This window comes from Lutra lutra, chromosome 16, assembly GCF_902655055.1.
Source record: "Lutra lutra chromosome 16, mLutLut1.2, whole genome shotgun sequence".
Lineage (NCBI taxonomy): Eukaryota > Metazoa > Chordata > Mammalia > Carnivora > Mustelidae > Lutra > Lutra lutra.
This window is the reverse complement of record NC_062293.1, coordinates 32,892,559-32,912,043: the sequence shown is the minus strand read 5'-3', so window position 1 is coordinate 32,912,043 and position 19,485 is coordinate 32,892,559. Positions and strand designations below refer to the sequence as shown.

Sequence of the window (19,485 nt, the reverse complement as noted above, 5' to 3'; positions counted from 1 at the left end):
GTAAGTTATTTAACTTGCAGATGGCAAGGATGAAGAGTGACTTAACAGCTGCTTCAAGTGCCAAAGACTTTATCATTATTAATGTACTTATTTTCTTACTAACAGAATGTAGGACAAGAGGGGATATGCTCAAACTGTGGCAGAAAAGAATTAGATGGTCATTAATGACATTATCCCAAGCCCATTATAAAGATAGTATGAAGTATGACTTTTTAATCGGTGGTATTGTTTTTCTTGTGGTTTGTAGGAATCCAGAATTAATGATGGTTTTAGGCACATAGAGTTGTTTCCTTTTTTTTAATTTAAGATTTTATTTATTTATTTGACAGAGAAATCACAAGTAGGCAGAGAGGCAGGCAGAGAGAGAGCGAGAAGCAGGCTCCCTGCTGAGCAGAGAGCCCAATGTGGGGCTTGATCCCAGGACCCTGAGACCATGGCTTGAGCCAAAGGCAGAGGCCCAACCCACTGAGCCACCCAGGTGCCCCCATAGAGTTGTTTCTACTATTTTATGTACTTATTTATTTATTTTTAGAGAGAGTGAGAGAGAGTGCACGTGGGTAGTGGTAGGAGGGACAGAAGGAGAAGAGGAGAATTTTTTTTTAAGATTTATTTATTTTAGGGGGTGGCTCAGTCATTAAGCATCTGCCTTCAGCTCAGGTCATGATCCCAGGGTCCTGGGATCAAGCCCTACATTGGGCTCCCTGCACAGCAGGAAGTGTGCTTCTTCCTCTCCCACTCCCCCTGCTTGTATTCCCTCTCTTGTTGTGTCTCTCTCTGTCAAATAAATGAATAAGATCTTTTAAAAAAATATATTTATTTTAAAGAGAGAGGGAGCATGAGCAAGAGGGAGAGGGAGAGTCTCAAGAAGACTCCCTGCTGAGCACAGAACCCAACACAGGACTCCATCTCACCACCCCAAGATCATGACCTGAGCAGAAACCAAGAGTCAGACCCTTAACTGACTGCTCCAGCCATGCACACCAGAGGGAGAGAATCTTAAGCATGCTCTATGCTCAGCATGGAGCCTGGTGCAGGGCTCAATCTCATGATCCTGAGATCATGACCTGAGCCAAAATCAAGAGTTAGACACTCAACCTACTGAGCCACCCAGGTGCCCCTGTTCTCCTGTTCCCAAAGCAATTGGACAAAACCATTTTTAAAGAAAACAGTAACATCTAATAAAACATGTTTTTTTTTTTTAAAGATTTTATTTATTTATTTGACAGAGAGAGATCACAAGTAGACAGGCAGGCAGAGAGAGAGAGAGAGGGAAGCAGGCTCCCTGCTGAGCAGAGAGGTTGATGCGGGACTCGATCCCAGGACCCTGAGATCATGACCTGAGCGGAAGGCAGTGGCTTAACCCACTGAGCCACCCAGGCGCCCCTAAAACATGTTTCTTTATATGATTCAAAAACAAGTCATCAGAGTCTCCAGTGGCCAACTTTAATATTCTCACACTGTATGCATGACAGAAGCATGTAATTCAGGTAGCATTAATCAGACCGGACAATCGTTTTAGCCTATAAAAATTGAAAAATATTGAGAACTTCTCTGAGAAATTCTCCAAAAGGTAAACTGATAGTGATATGATCAAGATCTTACTCAGACTTATAGGGTTCTTTCTGCAAAACACTTTTTAGATGAAAGTGTTTTAGTTTTAGTGTTTCTGCAAAACACTTTTTAGATCACTCATCATATTTATTAAACTTAGCTTGTATAGTCACTTTTATTTGAATATATGGTCCAATCCATGATGAAACATTAAAATTTCTCACCATTGAAAATGTTAAAGACAACAGCATAGACTGAAGGCAGTTTAGAAAAGGACAGGAACTAATATTTGCTGCATACCCATTTTTATGCCATAAAAAACATTGAATGTGATATTGTCATCATTTTAAAGATTGGGAAAATTAGGCTTGGAGAGGATAAGTAACCTGTTTGCAAAAAGAAACGAATAAGGTCACACATTTATTAATGTAGCTAATATTCTATTCATAATCACTCTGCTGATTGATCCTTGGATACCTAAAAGTATTTAAGTTTCATGCAGTCCACTTGTTTTTTTTTGGGGGGGGGGGGTTGTTTGTTTGTTTGTTGTTTGCTCTTATTGTCTGTGTTTTTGGTTTCCTATCCAAGAAATCATTGCCAAGTCCAATGTCATGAAGTTTTCCTCTATGTTTCCTTCTAGGAGTTTTATAGTTTACGTCTTACACTTAGGCCTTTAGCTCATTTTGAGTTAATTTTTGAATATTATGGAAGATAAGGGTGCAACTCCATTTTTTTGCATGTGGATATAGTTTTCCTACACCATTTGTTGAAGAGATTGTCCTTTCCCCATTGAGTGGTCTTAGCATCTGAAATGGAAGATCATCTGACCGTATAAGTGAGCATTTGTTTCTGGCCTCTCCAGTCTAGACCATTGGTCTGTTTGTATGTCTTTATGCTAGTACCATGTGATCTGTTTAACCTCTCAATTCTGCCCTTGTACAAAACCAGCCATCGACAGTACATAGGCGAATGGTTGTGGTGGTGCTCCAGTAAAGCTGTCTTTCCAAAAACAGGCGCTGGGCCCAGTTTTACCCAGAGGTCATAATTTGCCCACATTTGAATTAAACTAACAGTTTCCTTCTGAACAACAACAATGGAAACCAGAAAAGGGTAAAGTCACGTTTTTTACTATAAGGAAAGAAAATGGCAATCCTAGAAGTCTTTACCCAGTTAAAAAAATAATCCTTCAAGAATGAAGGCAAGATGATGAAAACAGTTTTATTTTTTATTTTTTTATTTTTAAAGATTTTATTTATTTATTTGACAGACAGAGATGACAAGCAGGCAGAGAGGCAGGCAGAGAGAGAGGGGGAAAGCAGGCTCCCTGCTGAGCAGAGAGCCGGATACGGGACTCCATCCCAGGACCTGGGATCATGACCTGAGCTGAAGGCAGAGGCTTTAACCCACTGAGCCACCTAGGCACCCTGAAAACATTTTTAGATAAACACAAAATTGAGAGCATGTGCCACAACAGATCAGCACTAAAGGAACTTCTACAGGGTGTTCTTCAGGCAGGAGGAGACTGTAGTAAATGTATTGATTAGTATGGGCTTTGATGAATCAAGAGTACATACTGTAGCTTTTAGGGTAATCACCAACAAAATAGAAATAATCCAAAGGAAGGCAGGAAAGGGGGAAAAGGGAAGGAAAATAACACAGAGAACAAATAATAAAATGGTGGATCCAAATTTCACCAGTGCAATGATTATATGTAAATGGTCTTAAAAACTTTAATTCAAAGGCAGAAATTGCTAGAATGGATAAAAGAGCAAACTCCTACAATAGGCTGGCTATAGGAGACATGTAGCTTGAAAGTAAGTGGATGGGAAAAGATATAACATGCAAAAAGGAAGTATGAAAGACTGCAATGGTTACTTTTAAATATTGATAAAACAGATTTTAAGACAGCATTATAAAGGGTCTGCGTCATAATGGTGAACAGTTCATCATGGAAGCATATCAGTTATAAATGTATTTTTGTGTAATAAGGGCTTTAAAATATATGAAGTAAAAATTAACAAAAGGAGAAATAGGCAATTCCTCAATATAGTAGTATATATTTTTAAAGGTTTATTTATTTATTTTAGAGCGATCATATGCACATACATTTGGAGGGAGGGACAGAGGGAGAGAATCTTCAAACAGACTCCCTGCTAGGCATGGAGCCCAGTCTGATGATCCATGAGATCATGACCTGAGCCAAAATCAAGAGTTCGATGCTCAACTGACTGAGCTACCCAGACATCCTGAGAGTAGGATATTTTAACATACTATATAAGTAATTGATAAAATAACTAGACAAAATATTAGTGAAGACATAGGACATCTCAACAACATAATCAGCCATGTTGATCTAATTGACATTTATAGAACACTGCATCCCAAAACTACAGAATATGTATTATTTTCAAGTGCACATGGTACATTCACCAAGATAGGTTATATATTGGACCATAAAACAAGTCTTAATAAATCTACAAGAATTAAAATCATACAAAGTGTATTCTCTGAATACAACAGAATTAAATTAGAATCAGTGATAATTGGGTGTCTGGGTGGCACAGTCAGTTAAGTGTCTGATTCTTGGTTTTAGCTCAGGTTGTGAACTTGGCGTCTCAAGATCGAGCCCTGCATCAGGCTCTGCACTCAGTGCGGAGTCTGCTTGAGATTCTCTCTCCCCCTTCCCTCTCCTGCTCATGCTTTCTCTCTCTCTCTCTAAGATGAATAAATCTATCTTAAAAAGAAATCAGTGACAATGAAGTAACGAGGAAGACTTCCAGTATCTGGAAATACAATGATATACTCTAAATAATTCATAACTCAAAAATCTCAAGAAAAATTAGAAAATATTTGGAATTGAGTGATAATGAAAACACAACAGTTTGTGAGATGCACTTAAACAATGTTAGCATGAAATATGTAGCTTTGTTATTATTTTATTTTTATTTTTTTAAAGATTTATTTATTTTAAAGAGAGAGAGAGTGCATGTATGAGTGGGGCCAGAGGTGGGGCTTGATCTTACAACCCATGAGACCATAACCCATGAGATCATGACCTGAGCCAAAACCAAGGGCTGGATGCTTAAGCGACTGTGAGCCACCCATGTGCCCTAAAATGTGTAGCTTTAAATGGTAGTATTAGAGAAGAAGTAAGATCTAAAATCAATGACCTGAAGTATTGCTATAAGAAGCTAGAAAAAAAAAAGGAAAGTAAACCAAAGTAAACATGAGGAAGGATATACTAAAAATAAGAATAGAAATCAGTGAAATAGAAAATAGTTGAGAAAATTAACAAATATAAAACTGACTCTTTGAAAAGATCAACAAAATTGGCAAACCTCTAGCTAAACTGATCAAGAAAAAAGAAAACCCAAATCATAACTATCAAGAATGAAAAAGAGATATCCACCTCAGAATTTATGGATATTGAAAGGATAACAAGAGAATACAGGGGACAGTCTTGTATTAATTTACAACACAGTTAAATATTTTGAAAAATACAACTTAACAGAATTCACCCAAGAGCCAGGTAAATAGCCCGATATCTATTCAAGAAGTTGAACTGGTTATCAAAGACTTTTCTTAAAGTAAGAATCCTCATGAAAATAGATGTAAAAATCACTATCAAAATATTAGCAGATTGAGTCCAACAATATTTAAAAAGGATAATACTCCACAACCAAATAGAGTTTGTCTCAGGGATGCAAGGCTTGATTGATTTTCAAATGTTAAACAATGTTACTTGTTATATTACAGAATAAAGGAGAAAAACTTTCTGATGATCTCAATAGATGCAGGGAATGCGCTTGAAAAAATTCAGTACTTGTTCATAGTAAAACCCTCAACAAAGTAGGAATAGTGGAAAATTTCTCAAACTGATAAATAACATCTCTAAAATATGTATAACAAAGATCATGGTTAATGGTGAGAGACTGCTATATATGTCAGAGACTGGGAACAAGGCAAGGATACCCACTTTCACCACTTGTAATACAGTATTGTCCTGGTGGGCCTACCATTTCAGTAGGCAAGAAAAAGAAATAAAAGGCATAAAGATTGAAAAGAAGTAAAAGTATTTGCAGATGGTATGATTGCTCATCTGAAGAAAATCTAGGGAATCTACAAAGCAGCTGCTAGAACAAATAAATGAATTTAGCAAGGTTGTAGGACATAAGATTGATACACAAAAATCAATTATATTTCTCCAACCTAGCAGCACACAATTGGAAAATGAAATAAAAACAATAAGACCAAAATCATAAGATGCCTAGAAATAAGTTGAACAAAAGATGTCCAAGACCTCTACATTGAAAGAAATTAAAGAAGACATAAATGGAAAGATATGCCATATTCATGGATAAGAAGATCCAATTTTCTTAAGTGAGGGTTCTTTCCAAATTCATCTGTGAACTCAGTGCAATCCCAATCAAAATTCCAGTGGACTTTTTTTTTTTTAATTACAAGCTGATTCTAAAATTTAAAAGGAAATGCAAAGATCAGAGAATTACCAAAGCAATCTTCAAAAACAAAAGGTTAGAGGAGATTTTACTGATTTCAAGACTTAACAGAAAGCTATAATAATTAAAATAGTTTGATATTTGTGAAAAGATAGGCATATAGATGGATGATACATGAGTCCAGAAATAGATCCATACATATGTGGTCAATTGATTTTTAACTGTGGTGCCAAGGCAATGTAGTAGAGAAAGGAAAAGTCTTTTCAACAAAAATTAGTATTGACCCATTAGTATTGACCCACTCACACCTTAAATAAAAATTAACTTAAAATGAATTACGGACCTAAATATAAAACTCAAACATATAAAACTTCTTGGGAAAAAAAAAAAAAAAGAGGAAAAGCTTTGCTACTTTGGAGTGGACAAACATGGGGCTTAATCCCAGAACCCTGAGATCATGACCTGAGCGGAAGGCAGAGGCCCAACCCACTGAGCCACCCAGGTGCCCCTGTAAAAGGAACTCTTATAATGCAACTCAAAAATGGGGGAATATATGAACAGACATTTCACAAAAGATATACAAGTGGCCAAGAAGCACATGAAGAAATGCAACATGATTAATCATTAGGAAAGTCAGATTAAAACTATAATGAGATATCACTACACACCCATTAGAATGCCTAAAATTTTTAAAGAAAAAAACATGACCATGCTAAGTGTTGATGAGACAGCTAGAACTGTTCAGATACTGCTAGTGGGATTAAATAGTGTAACCATTTTTGGAAACCATTTGGCATTTTCTTAAGAATATAGTTAAAGAGGGGCGCCTGTGTGGCTCAGTGGGTTAAGCCTCTGCCTTCGGCTCGGGTCATGATCTCAGGGTCCTGGGATCGAGCCCCACATCGGGCTCTCTGCTCAGTGGAGAGCCTGCTTCCCTTCCTCTCTCTCTGCCTGCCTCTCTGTCTACTTGTGATCTATGTCTGTCAAATAAATAAAAAAAAATCTTAAAAAAGAAGAATATAGTTAAAGATACACTCACCACAACTTATGAATTACATATAAATTACAGTATATCCATACAACAACAGAATACTACTCAGCAATAAAAAGGAATACATTATTGTTATATACAAATCATTATGCTGATGTGGTCCTTGGGGAATATACATTTCTTTTTTTCACTTTTTTTTAAACATTTTATTTTTTTAAAGTAATCTCTATACCCAATGTGGGGCTCAAACTCACAACCCTAAGATCAAGAGGCATTTGCTCTACAGACTGAGCAAGCCAAATACCTCTGGAATATACATTTCTATGGAGCAATCCAGTTTTTGCTGCCTATTTTTTGCTAGAGTGGATCTAAAAGGTCAGAGGATTACTTTAGAGGCTGAACAGTCACACATCATACAAGCAGGCCAGGCTTGTTACTTATCTGGCATTTCAATTCTTAAAAAAAAAAAAAAAAAAAGACTACTGCTTTGTTTGCTTTTGGTCATTCCAGATGTGAGTTATAACTGGGATCTCATTTAGGTAGATTTTAAGCCTGACAAGTCTGGAATTTGATTTACTGTCTATACTTTGCCCATCCCTTTCATTCAACCTAATGGAACCTGTATTGAGATCATCTAAAAGAATGGGTTTCATTGGAAAGATAACATCCTTAATCTGATCTTTGTCACAGAGCTTTCTCCCATTGTCTATCAGTAGCACTTGAGAAAAGCTTGAGGACCTCTTACCTATTTCAGGTTGGGATAATGAAGCAATGGGGTGCATAATCCAAATTATTGAACTCTAGACAATAAGTTATCAACCACAGGCAGAGAATTATTCCCTTCCATCTCTGCTTGCTCTCTGACTGCCTCTAGCCCAAGTTCATCTCTTATTTTAGGGCTTTGCTGAATGTGTCACGAAACAGCGAGCACACGGTAAACTTTGTCAGCCTTTCCCCCTATATGGTTGCATGCTCTCTTGGTGTGTGGTCTGCCTTCCAGGGCTATCACAGCAACAATTTATCAGATGTTGTGATATGGATTACAAAGATCATCGGCATTCTAACCTGCTGTGTCTTAATTACTTGCTGTCTGACTACTAAGCCAATACCGTGTATTTTAATTTGAATAATAGCAGCACTCCTCTTCTAGATTCCAAATTCTGTGTTAGCCCACATGTAAGTTAGGCTACTGTAACAAACAGAACAAAAAACCCAGTAGCTTAAACAGTTCAGAAGCTTGTTGTTCTCAGTCTGATACAGTCTGAGAGTAAGCTGTCGAGAGCTGATGTGGCACTCTCTCTGGTACCTATTGCATGGTGAAAAACAGCTCACCACTCTATCAGTATGTCAGCCAGCATCCTGCTATAAATATCCTTTCCTTTTATGAGCATAATCGTCGCTTCTGCTCACACCAGTTTGACTAGAACTTAGTCACACGGTCAAACTGGCTGCAGGGAAGCTTGGAAATGTAGTCTTTAGCTGGGGACCACCTGCCCGTTTAAACACCACCGTGATTTTTAAGGGAAGAATACATATTAGGAGATAACTAGAAGTCTGTTTTGTATGGACTAAGAAAATATTTACAACAAAATATAAAACATTGTATTAGTAATACATAAAAGCTTCTACAAACCAATAAGAAAAAGGCAACCCAATTAAAGTAAATAAAATGATACTAAGGATGTGCTTGTCGGAAGAAACACAATGACCAATATGCATATAGAATGATGTTGAACCCCTCAGAGAAGTCAGTAGAGAAATGCAAATTCAATCAGCCAAAAAGTTGTTTGTTGTTTGTTTGTGGGGTTTTTTTGGGTTTGATTGGCAAAACTTAAGCTGTTGCTAATATCCAGGTTTGATAAAATTTTAGGAGAAAAGGAACCTCTCCTATACCGTAACTGGAATGTAAATTTGTATAGTCTTTTGGAGGGCTTAGTCATTATCCGTAAATAATTAAAATGCTCCTATGCTTTGATTTAAGAATTCCACTCTTAGGAATCTCTCCTACAGAGTTCACTGTTGTGTCATTTATGATAGCAAAAATCTGGAAAAAGCATAAGTGCCTGACAAGAGGGACCTAGATATGAAAAATTAATGTAATGAAATGCTATGTAACCACTTAAGAATCTAAAATAACTTGCTATGTTATTACTCGAAAAGATAGTAAGTGTTCATGATATGTTAAGTGGATGAAGCAAGTTTTGTAGCACAGTATGTCTGGGATAGCCTCCTTTCTAGAAAGAAAAAGTATATACTATATAATTGTAGAAAAATATGGAAGTATATGATAAAACTGGTTGATGTAACAGTGGTTACCTCTGGGAAAGTAGAATTGGAAGTATAGAAAGGTACTTTTTTACCTTTCAGTTTCTGTATGAGTATACACAATGGTGGGATTATGGGAAATTTTCACTCCCTTTTTGTATTTTTCTAGATTTTTTAAATTAAAAAGAAAAAATATTTAAAAGTGTTTAAATATTTTAAAGTGTTCCTATAGTATAAGTTTAAAAGCATTAAAATAATTGGAATGGGAAATTTTAAGAATATTTTGAAAAAATATTTATATTCCCTTTTTTTTTTTTTTAGGATTTATTTATTTGAGAGAGAAAGTGTGCAGTGGGGAGGGGCAGAGGAATGGGGAAGAGAATGCTGAGGGCTGAGCCCGATGTGGGGCTTGATTGCATGACAGATCATGACCTGAGCTGAAACCAAGAGTTGGACGTTAAACCGACTACACCATGAGGCACCCCCACATCCCAGTTATTAATCTGACTTTGGAGGTTTAGATATGATTGACTCAAGCTAACCTTATCCCACACCTAAAATGCTTTTCCAAGATTTTGTAGAATTTCTAGGGCTTACAGTGGCGTTTAAAATTTCTGTTTGTTTAATTTCAATTCATCCATTTCCCACTTCTTACAACACTTCTCTACTGTCTTCTCCATGCTGTAACCAGATGTAGAACTTATCCCTCTTCCTTTGATTTCTACCTTCCCCTGGGCCTTTATATTAGGCATTTGTATGTGTTCAATACTTTTCTGAAGGATGGTAGAAAGGGTTTACATTTAGAATACTGCCAATAATTTTAAATGGAATGTTGTCCATCTTTCTTTTTATTTTTAAAATTTTTAAAAAGATTTTATTTATTTGAGGGAGAGAGAGAGAGAGCATGCGAGCAAGTAAGGTAAGGAGCAGAGGGAGAGGGACAAGCAAACTCTGCCCTGAGCTTGGAGTATGACGAGTACGAGTCTCACGACCCTAAGAGCTGAAATCAAGAGTCGGTTGCTTAACCAACCAAGCCACCCAGGTGCCCCTCCATCTTTCTTTTTAAAAGGCCTTCAGTGGGGCGCCTGGGTGGCTCGGTGGGTTAAGCCTCGCCTTTGGCTCAGGTCATGATCTCAGGATCCTGGGATCAAGTCCTATATTGTGCTCTCGGCTCAGCAAGGAGCCTGCTTCCCCCCTTCTCTCTCTCTGCCTGCCTCTCTGCCTACTTGTGATCTCTCTCTGTCAAATAAATAAATAAAATATTTTTTTTTTAAAAAAGGCCTTCAGTCACTTTACCACTTTTTCACCTTTCCTTGTCACTAATCACTATGCCCTTCGCCTTGTCGTCTTTCCTTGTACTGGCGCTATACCTTCTCTTCTCTGTTTTTTTATTTTTTTCTTACTTAAGGAGAGAAGTTAAGTATTTCATCTATTTCCTAATGTCTTTGAGGCCTTATCTTCCCCACCCAAAACAATAGTCTCTACAAAGACAGTTACCTCCCCATGAGGAATTCTGGTACCTGCTGTTAAAATAATAATTTCATCTCTTTCACTATTATGGTTATAAGTGTAACTGATTAAGTAATTAATACATTAATTATCCTTATTAACTCTTCATGTTGGTTTTTTTCCCCCTAAGTAAAATCTTATCCTGGGGCACCTGGGTGGCTCAGTGGGTTAAAGCCTCTGCCTTCGGCTCAGGTCATGATCCCAGAGTCCTGGGATCGAGCCCCGCATCGGGCTCTCTGCTCAGCAGGGAGCCTGCTTTCTCCTCTCTCTCCCTCTGCCTGCCTCTCTGCCTACTTGTAATCTCTGTCTGTCAAATAAAAAAAAAAAAAATCTTTAAAATCTTATCCTTTGGTCAGTGGTGTTGACAGCTGAGTCTTAATTGACCTTGGCTTCCTGCTGGGAAATAGAAGAGTTGTGACATATTGGCATTATTAGGACATCTGATCACATTTCCATTTTATTAGGGGCAAGGAGTAAATAACTTATATTTAAACTAGAACCTCTTTGCTAAAAAGTTAGCTTTTATAATGAGAATGCATACATAAATACAATTCATGAAGTATAAAATTATTCTACTTTGATAGAAGTTAACCTAATGGTCCATGAAATAGCTGTCTACATGGCTGTATATAGGGTTCTGTGGGATTAGAAGACCTAATCAAAGTCCGTATAAGATTTATATACTATCTACTCAAGGCAGTATGGCATAGTTGACAGGAAGAAGGCTTTTGGTTTTAGAAAAACCCATATTAAAATTAAAACCTAAATTAAATAAAAATTCTTAAAAAAATTTTTTTTTAATTTATTATTTATTTTGAGAGAGAGCATGAGTGAGGGGGAGGGGCAGAGGGAAAGGGAAAAGCAGACTCCCTGCTGAGCAGGGAGGCTGATGTGGGGCTCCATCCCAGAACCCTGGGATCATGACCTGAGCCACAGGCAGACATTTAATTGACTGAGCCACCATACTCTCCTAAATAAAAATTCTAAATTAAAATCTGGAAGCATTTACCATGGTAATCTTGGACGTATTTGCCTTACTGAGCCTTAGTTACATCACCTATAAAATGAAGATAATGATAATGTAAAACGTAACCAGCCTGGTATAGTGCTTGGTACATAGTAACTAGTCAGTATATGGTAGCAATGGAATTTTAGCAATAATTATCATTTTCATAATCCTATCATTATGTTTATTACTGTTAAATACCTTTGAAACAACTGGTGTCACTTCAAATTCATGTGGGTTCCCAGTGTTGCCAGCATCCGTATTTCTGTAGTATACTCTCCATTTTCCAAAGCCATATCATCTACCATGTCATCTCTGCTCTCACTTCCAACACTCTCCTCTTTTCATTCCCAGCTGTAACCTTGTTTCTTACTGAGAAAATAGAAGCCGATACAAGAGAACTTTCATATTTTCCCACCAACAAATCTATCAGTCTACCTCCAGTTGTAATGCTAAGGTCTGCCTTTCCCCTTGTTACCATGGAAGAGGGCCTGTCCTTCCATTCGTGTATAGAATCCCATGTACTTATGGACTTAGCACTTACAGTCATCCCCCTTTACTCTTCAATAATCACTTTTTACCTTTTATGTAAGGTAATTCCCATCAGCATACAAACATGCCATCATAAGTTCTATGATTAAAAAGAAATTATTTCACCTTTCCTTCATTCATATCTCCATCCAGCTTTTACTCCATTTTTGTGTTTCCCTTAGAGAGAAGCTCCTTAAACATATCCTTTCCTCACCCAGGTTTTCATTCCTGTTACTCAGTTGAAACTGCTCTTGTCAAGGTTTACGTTGACTGTGAAGTTGCCCAGTTCTCAGTTCCCACTTTCCTGGACTTCTGCGGCATTTGAACACACCACTTCACACTTCCTGAAGTACTTCCTTCGCTCGGCTTCTGCAGTATCACCTGTTCCTGGTTTTCCTTCACCTGCACCTGCACTAGTCACTCCGTAGTTTCTTTTACTAAATCTTCTTTATTTTTCCTGACTTTTAATTATTGATGAGTCCCAGAGCTCAATTCTTGGACCTCTTTTCTTCTCTTTCAGTTCCTAGGTAATCCCAGCCAGTCTCATTGCTTTTATTATCATCTTTATAGTGATGACTCCTAAATTTATATCTTAAGCCTCAATCTTCTCTGAACTCCAGACTTGCATACCTTATTGCCTATGCTACATCTTTGATTGGATATCCCATAGGTGTTCCAAACTTAGAATATTCCATCCTTTCCCCAAATTTACTTATTTTAGGAAATAATACTTCTAGTCACCTCTAGTCAGCCAAAAATCTTGACTTTATTCTCTCACATCCAACGCATTAGCAAATTCTAACAGCTTAATATCAGTGGAGACCCAGAATCTAACCATTTCATCACCCTCGCACTCTCTCACCACGGTCCGAGCACTACCATCTCTTGCCTCGATGATTGCAATAGCTTCTTTTTTTTTTTTTTAAAGATTTTATTTATTTATTTGTCAGAGAGAGCGAGGGAGAGAGAACAAGCACAGGCAGACAGAATGGCAGGCAGAGGCAGAGGGAGAAGCAGGTTCCCCGATGAGCAAGGAGCCCGATGCGGGACTCGATCCCAGGATGCTGGGATCATGACCTGAACCGAAGGCAGCTGCTTAACCAACTGAGCCACCCAGGCGTCCCTGCAATAGCTTCTGAACCAGTCTTCCTGCTCTGTTGTTGGCCCCTAAAGCCTTTCCTTCACACAGTAGAGTCATCCTTTTAAAAATGTTAATTATTTCCTTGTTTAAATTTTTCCAGTGGTTCTCCATCACATTTAGAATAAAATCTAAAAGTCCTTATTATGGTCTGCAAGATGCTGAATGATTTGGCTCCTGGCAATTGCGCTGACTTCATCTTCTACCACTTTGGTCCCACTCATCTATTCCAGCCACAACAATCTCTTCACTAGTCTTTGAGCAAACCAAGCACATTCTTGCCTTCACACTTGCTGTTCATCTGGATATTTACACGGCTTGCTCCTTTATCTCATTCAGTTCTCCACTCAAATGCCAGCTCATCACAGAAATCTTCCTGACCGTGTTCTTTGAAATAGCACCCTATTCCCCATGTCCTGCCCTCCCTCAATCTCTATTCTTTTTTTTGTTTTTTAAGATTTTATTTATTTATTTATTTGACAGAGAGATCACAAGTAGACGGAGAGGCAGGCAGAGAGAGAGAGAGAGAGGGAAGCAGGATCTCCGCCGAGCAGAGAACCCGATGCGGGACTCGATCCCAGGACCCTGAGATCATGACCTGAGCCGAAGGCAGCGGCCCAACCCACTGAGCCACCCAGGCGCCCTCAATCTCTATTCTTTATCCCTTTTTGTTTTTCTTTGGTACGACTTATCACTGCTTGACATCTTGTATTGATTATTTTTCTCCTCTCTTGATGGTTAGCTCCATGAGGGCAAGGACTTTGTTTTGTTCATTGCTATATCCTCAGCAACGAGAGGTTAGCTGTGGCACTCAGTGTTTGTTGAGCGAATGAATTGCTTTTTTTCCCCACTCTTACTGATCTACTTTTTAAAAAAATGCTTGGAAAAAAAAGCATTCTTTAAAAAAAAATGGTGGTAAAATAGATATAAGCTACATTTTACCATCTTAACCATTTTTTAAAAAAAAGATTGTACTTGTTTATTTGACAGGGAGACAGCGAGAGAGGGAACACAAGCGGGAGTGGGAGAGGGAGAAGCCGGCTTCCCGCTGAGCAGGAAACCCAATGCAGGGTTCGATCCCAGGACCATGGGGATCATGACCTGAGCTGAAGGCAGACGCTTAACAACTGAGCCACTCAGGCGCCGCATCTTAACCATTTTTAAGCATATAGTTCAGTGGCATTAAGTACATTCAAAGATAAGTTTTAGACATGTAAGGAGTCAAACCACCCCTCAGGTTTCTTTTAACAAGTACTTACTGAACAACTGCCTTGGGCTTGGTACGCGATAGGGACACACGAGTAGTGTCCCCCACAGTTTTATTCTTCTGGAACCAAGAACTGGAAATGTTTTACTAAGGTGCCATTTCATATCTTGTCATTATGCTCTGACTTTTTAAAAATATTTTTTACATTTTTAAATTTTTAAATAATTTTTTATTTTTTTATTAACATATAATGTATTATTAGCCCCAGGAGTACAGGTCTGTGAATCGCCAGGTTTACACAATTCACAGCACTCACCATAGCACATACCTTTCCCAATGTCCATAACCCAACACCCTCTCTCTAGCCCCCTCCCCGCAGCAACCCTCAGTTTGTTTCCTGAGATTAAGAATCTCTTATGGTTTGTCTCCCTCCTGATCCCATCTTGTTTCATTTATTCCTTTCCTACCCCCCAAACCCCCGACTTTGCTTCTCAACTTCCTCATATCAGGGAGATCATATGATAATTGTCTTTTTCTGATTGACTTATTTCGCTAATGTTCTGACATTTAAAACTCAGGTATGTTTGGCTATGAATTTTAATTTTTGTAGCCATTTTCTGCTTTCTCTGGCAGGGAAATTTGGTCATTTCACATTAATAGGAAAATACACATTTTTAGATAAAATTCACAAAACATAAAATTAACCATTTCGAAGTGCAAAGCTCAGTGACAGTATATTCACAGTGTTGTGCAACCTGTACCTCTAGTTCCCATTTTCATCAATCCAAAAGAAAGCCTCATATTCATTAAGCAGTTATTTCTATTGCCTCCTCCTCCATTCCCTTGGCAGCTACCAATCTGTGTTCTGTCTCTATAGATTTATCTCTTCTGGGATATTTCGTATAAGTGAAATCATGCAATATGTGACTTTTTGTGTCTGACTTATTTCACTTAGCATAATGTTTTCAAGATTCATCCACATTGTAGCATTTGTATCAGAATTTTCTTTTTATGGTGAAATAATAGTACATTGTATGTATACACCACAATTCATTTATCCATTCGTCTGCTGATGAACATTTGAGCTGTTTCTACCTTTTGGCTATTGTGAATAGTGCTGCTGTGAACATATGTGTACATGTATTTGAGTATTTGTTTACAAGTCTTTTGGGTATACACATAGGAGTGGCATTGCTGGGTCATATTGTAATTCTGCATTTAACTATTGGCCGAACTATTTTCCATAACAGCTGCACCATTTTACATTCCCTACAGCAATGTACAAGGGTTCCTGTTTTGCCATATCCTCATTAACACTTATTATTTTCCCATTATTATTATTATTATTGTTGTTGTTGTTATAGCCATCCTAGCAATCCTAGCAATCTTTATTTTACTCATTGTGGTTTTGATTACATTTCCTAATGATTAGTGATGTTGAACATCTCCTCACATGCTTTTTGACCATTTGTATATTTTCTTTGAAGAAAGAAAAGATAACTTTTTTACAACTATTATAACAATATTCTATTTGATGAAATATTCTGTTTTGGTTAACTCTCTCAATTATGCCCCTAGTGAGTGCTACAAGTCAGTAAACTGTGACCTGTGAACCAAATCTAGCACACTGCCTGTTTTTATATGGCCTGCAAGCTAAGCATAGCTGAAGGAAAATCAAAAGAAGACTATTTCATGTCACATAAAAATGATATGAAATTCCAGTTTCAGTGTCTATAATAAAAAAAAGTTTAGTTGGAACACCCAGCCACACCCATTCATTTATGTTTTGTCTGTGACTTCTTTTACACTACAGCAGCAGAGTCAGATAGTTGTAATTGAGACCATATAGCCCCCAAAGCTTAAGATATTAATATATTATCTGGTTCTTTACAGAAAAAGTTGGCCTACTCTGTCTTCCTCTACTCAGGTTGTATAATAGAAACACTATAGAGTGGCTAGCTTATAAATAACAGAAATTTATTTCTCACAGTTCTGGAGGATGAGAAGCCTCAGATCAAGGCACAGTAAATTCACTGTCTGGAGAGAACATGCACTCTGGTTCATAGATGGCCATCTTCCTGCTATCTCTCATATGGCAGAAGGGATGAGGGAGTTCTCTGGGATCTCTTTTACAAGGGCACTAATATCTTTCATAAAGTTCCACTCTCATGATCTAGTGACCTCCAGAAATTCCAGCTTTCTAGCACTACCACATTGGGGTTAGGTTTCAACTTATGAATTTCAGGGAGATAAACATTCAGTCTATTGAAATCTATATTAGAAAGTCGTTGTTCTTAGCTTCTGATCCTTGAGGACCAGAGAAGCCCTTAAGAGATAAGGAGGTACTTCTGAGGAGGGCTCAAAATTGACTAATGTTTAGTTTAGTTCTCAGAGATGACCAAATGTTTTAAATTTTGATACTAAACTCCAAGATTAAAGTAATAATGATAGGAACCAAATGTGAAATTCCTAAAGTATCATTTAAATTTCAACTGTATCTCCCCTCAGTAGGGTTTCAGCTTCCACAATGTATTATTTATGATAAAAATAAATTTCATGAAATCATTTCTAAAGACTCCTTTCCCTCCAAATTCTGAAATACTATGATTATAACATTAACTGTTGAACTATCATTATATTGTTCAATATCTCATTGAACAGGGCATCCTATATTCCAGAACTTCTCAGTGCCCTTCTGTAACTGAATTATTTTGAAAATGTGATGCATCTGCCTGGCTTAAGTAGGAGCATCTTCTCATGCTTCAAGCTTTCTTTGAATTTCTTTCAAATAAGAGACTTCAAGTTGATTAAATATCCAGATTATATTGATTTTTAATAGATGTGTGTTTTGTTAGAAGGAGACTGCCAATCACAATCATCGCCATGCTGTGTGTAGCTTTTTGAGCATATATTAACTTAAGGAAATGCTCAGTCATGCTCCTCCAATTTCTGTAATGCTATCACCCTAAACTGGATATACCCAAATATCAATCTTATGGTAAAATCTATACTCATTTCTGTTTTGATGGGGTATTTACTTTCTGGTTAAGGGAAAGTGAATGTTTACAAGCAAAGTTCTATTCATTCCTAAAGAAAGGACTTCCTATTTTGTAGCTGTTGGATTATGGATGAGACTTCATTAAGACAATAATCCCCAAGCCCTGGAGGGTGCTCTCAGTAGGAATTAACACTCCCAAACTAGTAGATGCAATGCTCTTCTCCCTCAAGGCCTTTCAGCTCTCAAACCAATTGAGCTACTGTTATCCCCAAATACTTACCTTCTCGGATGAGTATGCAAGCTTCTCTTTCTAAATGAAGTCATATAAACGTCTAGTAGCACCTAGCTAGTCTATGTCTTTTTGTATTTTTATTGGTCTCTATACTCTTAACTCCTTAACCAGCAGCTTTGTTAATGAAGGAAGCTCACTTTGATAAAACTACTATGTTTTGATGCCCGTTATTGGAAGCCACGTGCCAAATGCTGATTTAAAGCCAATCATGAAGGGTAAGAGGGTTTGTTGTACACACTCATTTACATAACTCATACTGAGGCTGCTACACAGCCACCCAGCCTATTGTGTGTGTGTGTGTTTTTTTTTAAGATTTTACTTATATATTTGACAGTGAGAGATAGAGCACAAGTAAGCAGAGCAGTAGGCAGAGGGAGAGGGAGAAGCAGGCTCCCCACTGAGCAGAGAGCCTGGTGCAGGGCTGAATCCCAGGACCCTGGGATCATGACCTGAGTGGAAGGCAGATGCTTAACTAACTGAGCCACCCAGGTGCCCCTGGGCTATTGCTTTTTCAAGCATGCCTGTCTGTGATGTGTTCTTGTCCATGATTTGAACTTATCAATATGATAAAATCTTTAAAAAAACAAAAAGGGGTTTTTGCTGCTGTTCTTCAGTCTGCCTCCCCATGTGAAATCTGTAGTGGCTTTACTAACCTTTTATTTTTTTTTTAATTTTATTTATTTATTTGACACACAGAGAGAGATCACAAATAGGCAGAGAGGCAGGCAGAGGGAGAGGGAGAAGCAGGCTTCCTGCCAAGAAGGGAGCCTGATGAGGGGCTTGATCCTGGGACCCTGAGATCATGAACTGAGCTGAAGGCAGACACTTAAAGACTTGCCACCCAGGCGCCCAGTGGCTTTACTAGCCTTTACCTTAGATATGTTCGCCTGTCCTTCTGATACAGAGCTGAGGTGTTTAGAGAATGTTCACCATTAGGTATTATTCTTACATCTTTGGGGCAGCTTTTAGAGATCCTGATGCCTAGGTAGCACTCCACACCAATTAAAGCAGAATGTTGCGGTAGGAACCATAGGCATCAGTATTTTTTAGAAGATCCCCAGGTGATTCCAGTGTGCCACAAGGTTGAGAAAACACTGGCTTTACTTATTAACCATTTGGCTTAGAGTAGAGTTTCTTGCTTCTGGTAGCAGTTTACTCCTCAGGATCAATTAAGTGACCTGATAATAATGCACTTTAACTATTTGAAAAAAAGATGTTATATAAATATGAGACTGGTTTTTATTGTTATATAGACTGAAAAGGAGCACTGTTTTATGGTAAAATATACATAACATGAAATTTAGCATGTTAAACATTTTGTACACTTAAGCAGCATGAAGCTCATTCCCATTGTTGCACTACCATCACCACCATCCATCTCCAGAGCTTTTATCATCATCTTAAACTGAAACTGTGTCCATTCAGTAACTCCCATAATAGCCTACAGCCCGTGGCAGCCACCATGCCACTTTTTGTCTCTACAAATTTGACTGCTCTGGGTACTCGTACAGTGGAATTACACAGTATTTATCTTTTTGTG

At 37.9% G+C, this 19,485-nt stretch overlaps 1 protein-coding gene across 2 annotated transcripts in view; it reads left to right on the top strand.

The window, feature by feature from the left end:
- Positions 1-19,485, top strand: part of HSF5 (heat shock transcription factor 5) — a 46,141-nt gene that overhangs the window by 22,619 nt on the left and 4,037 nt on the right. The gene's annotated exons all lie outside the window — the stretch shown is intronic.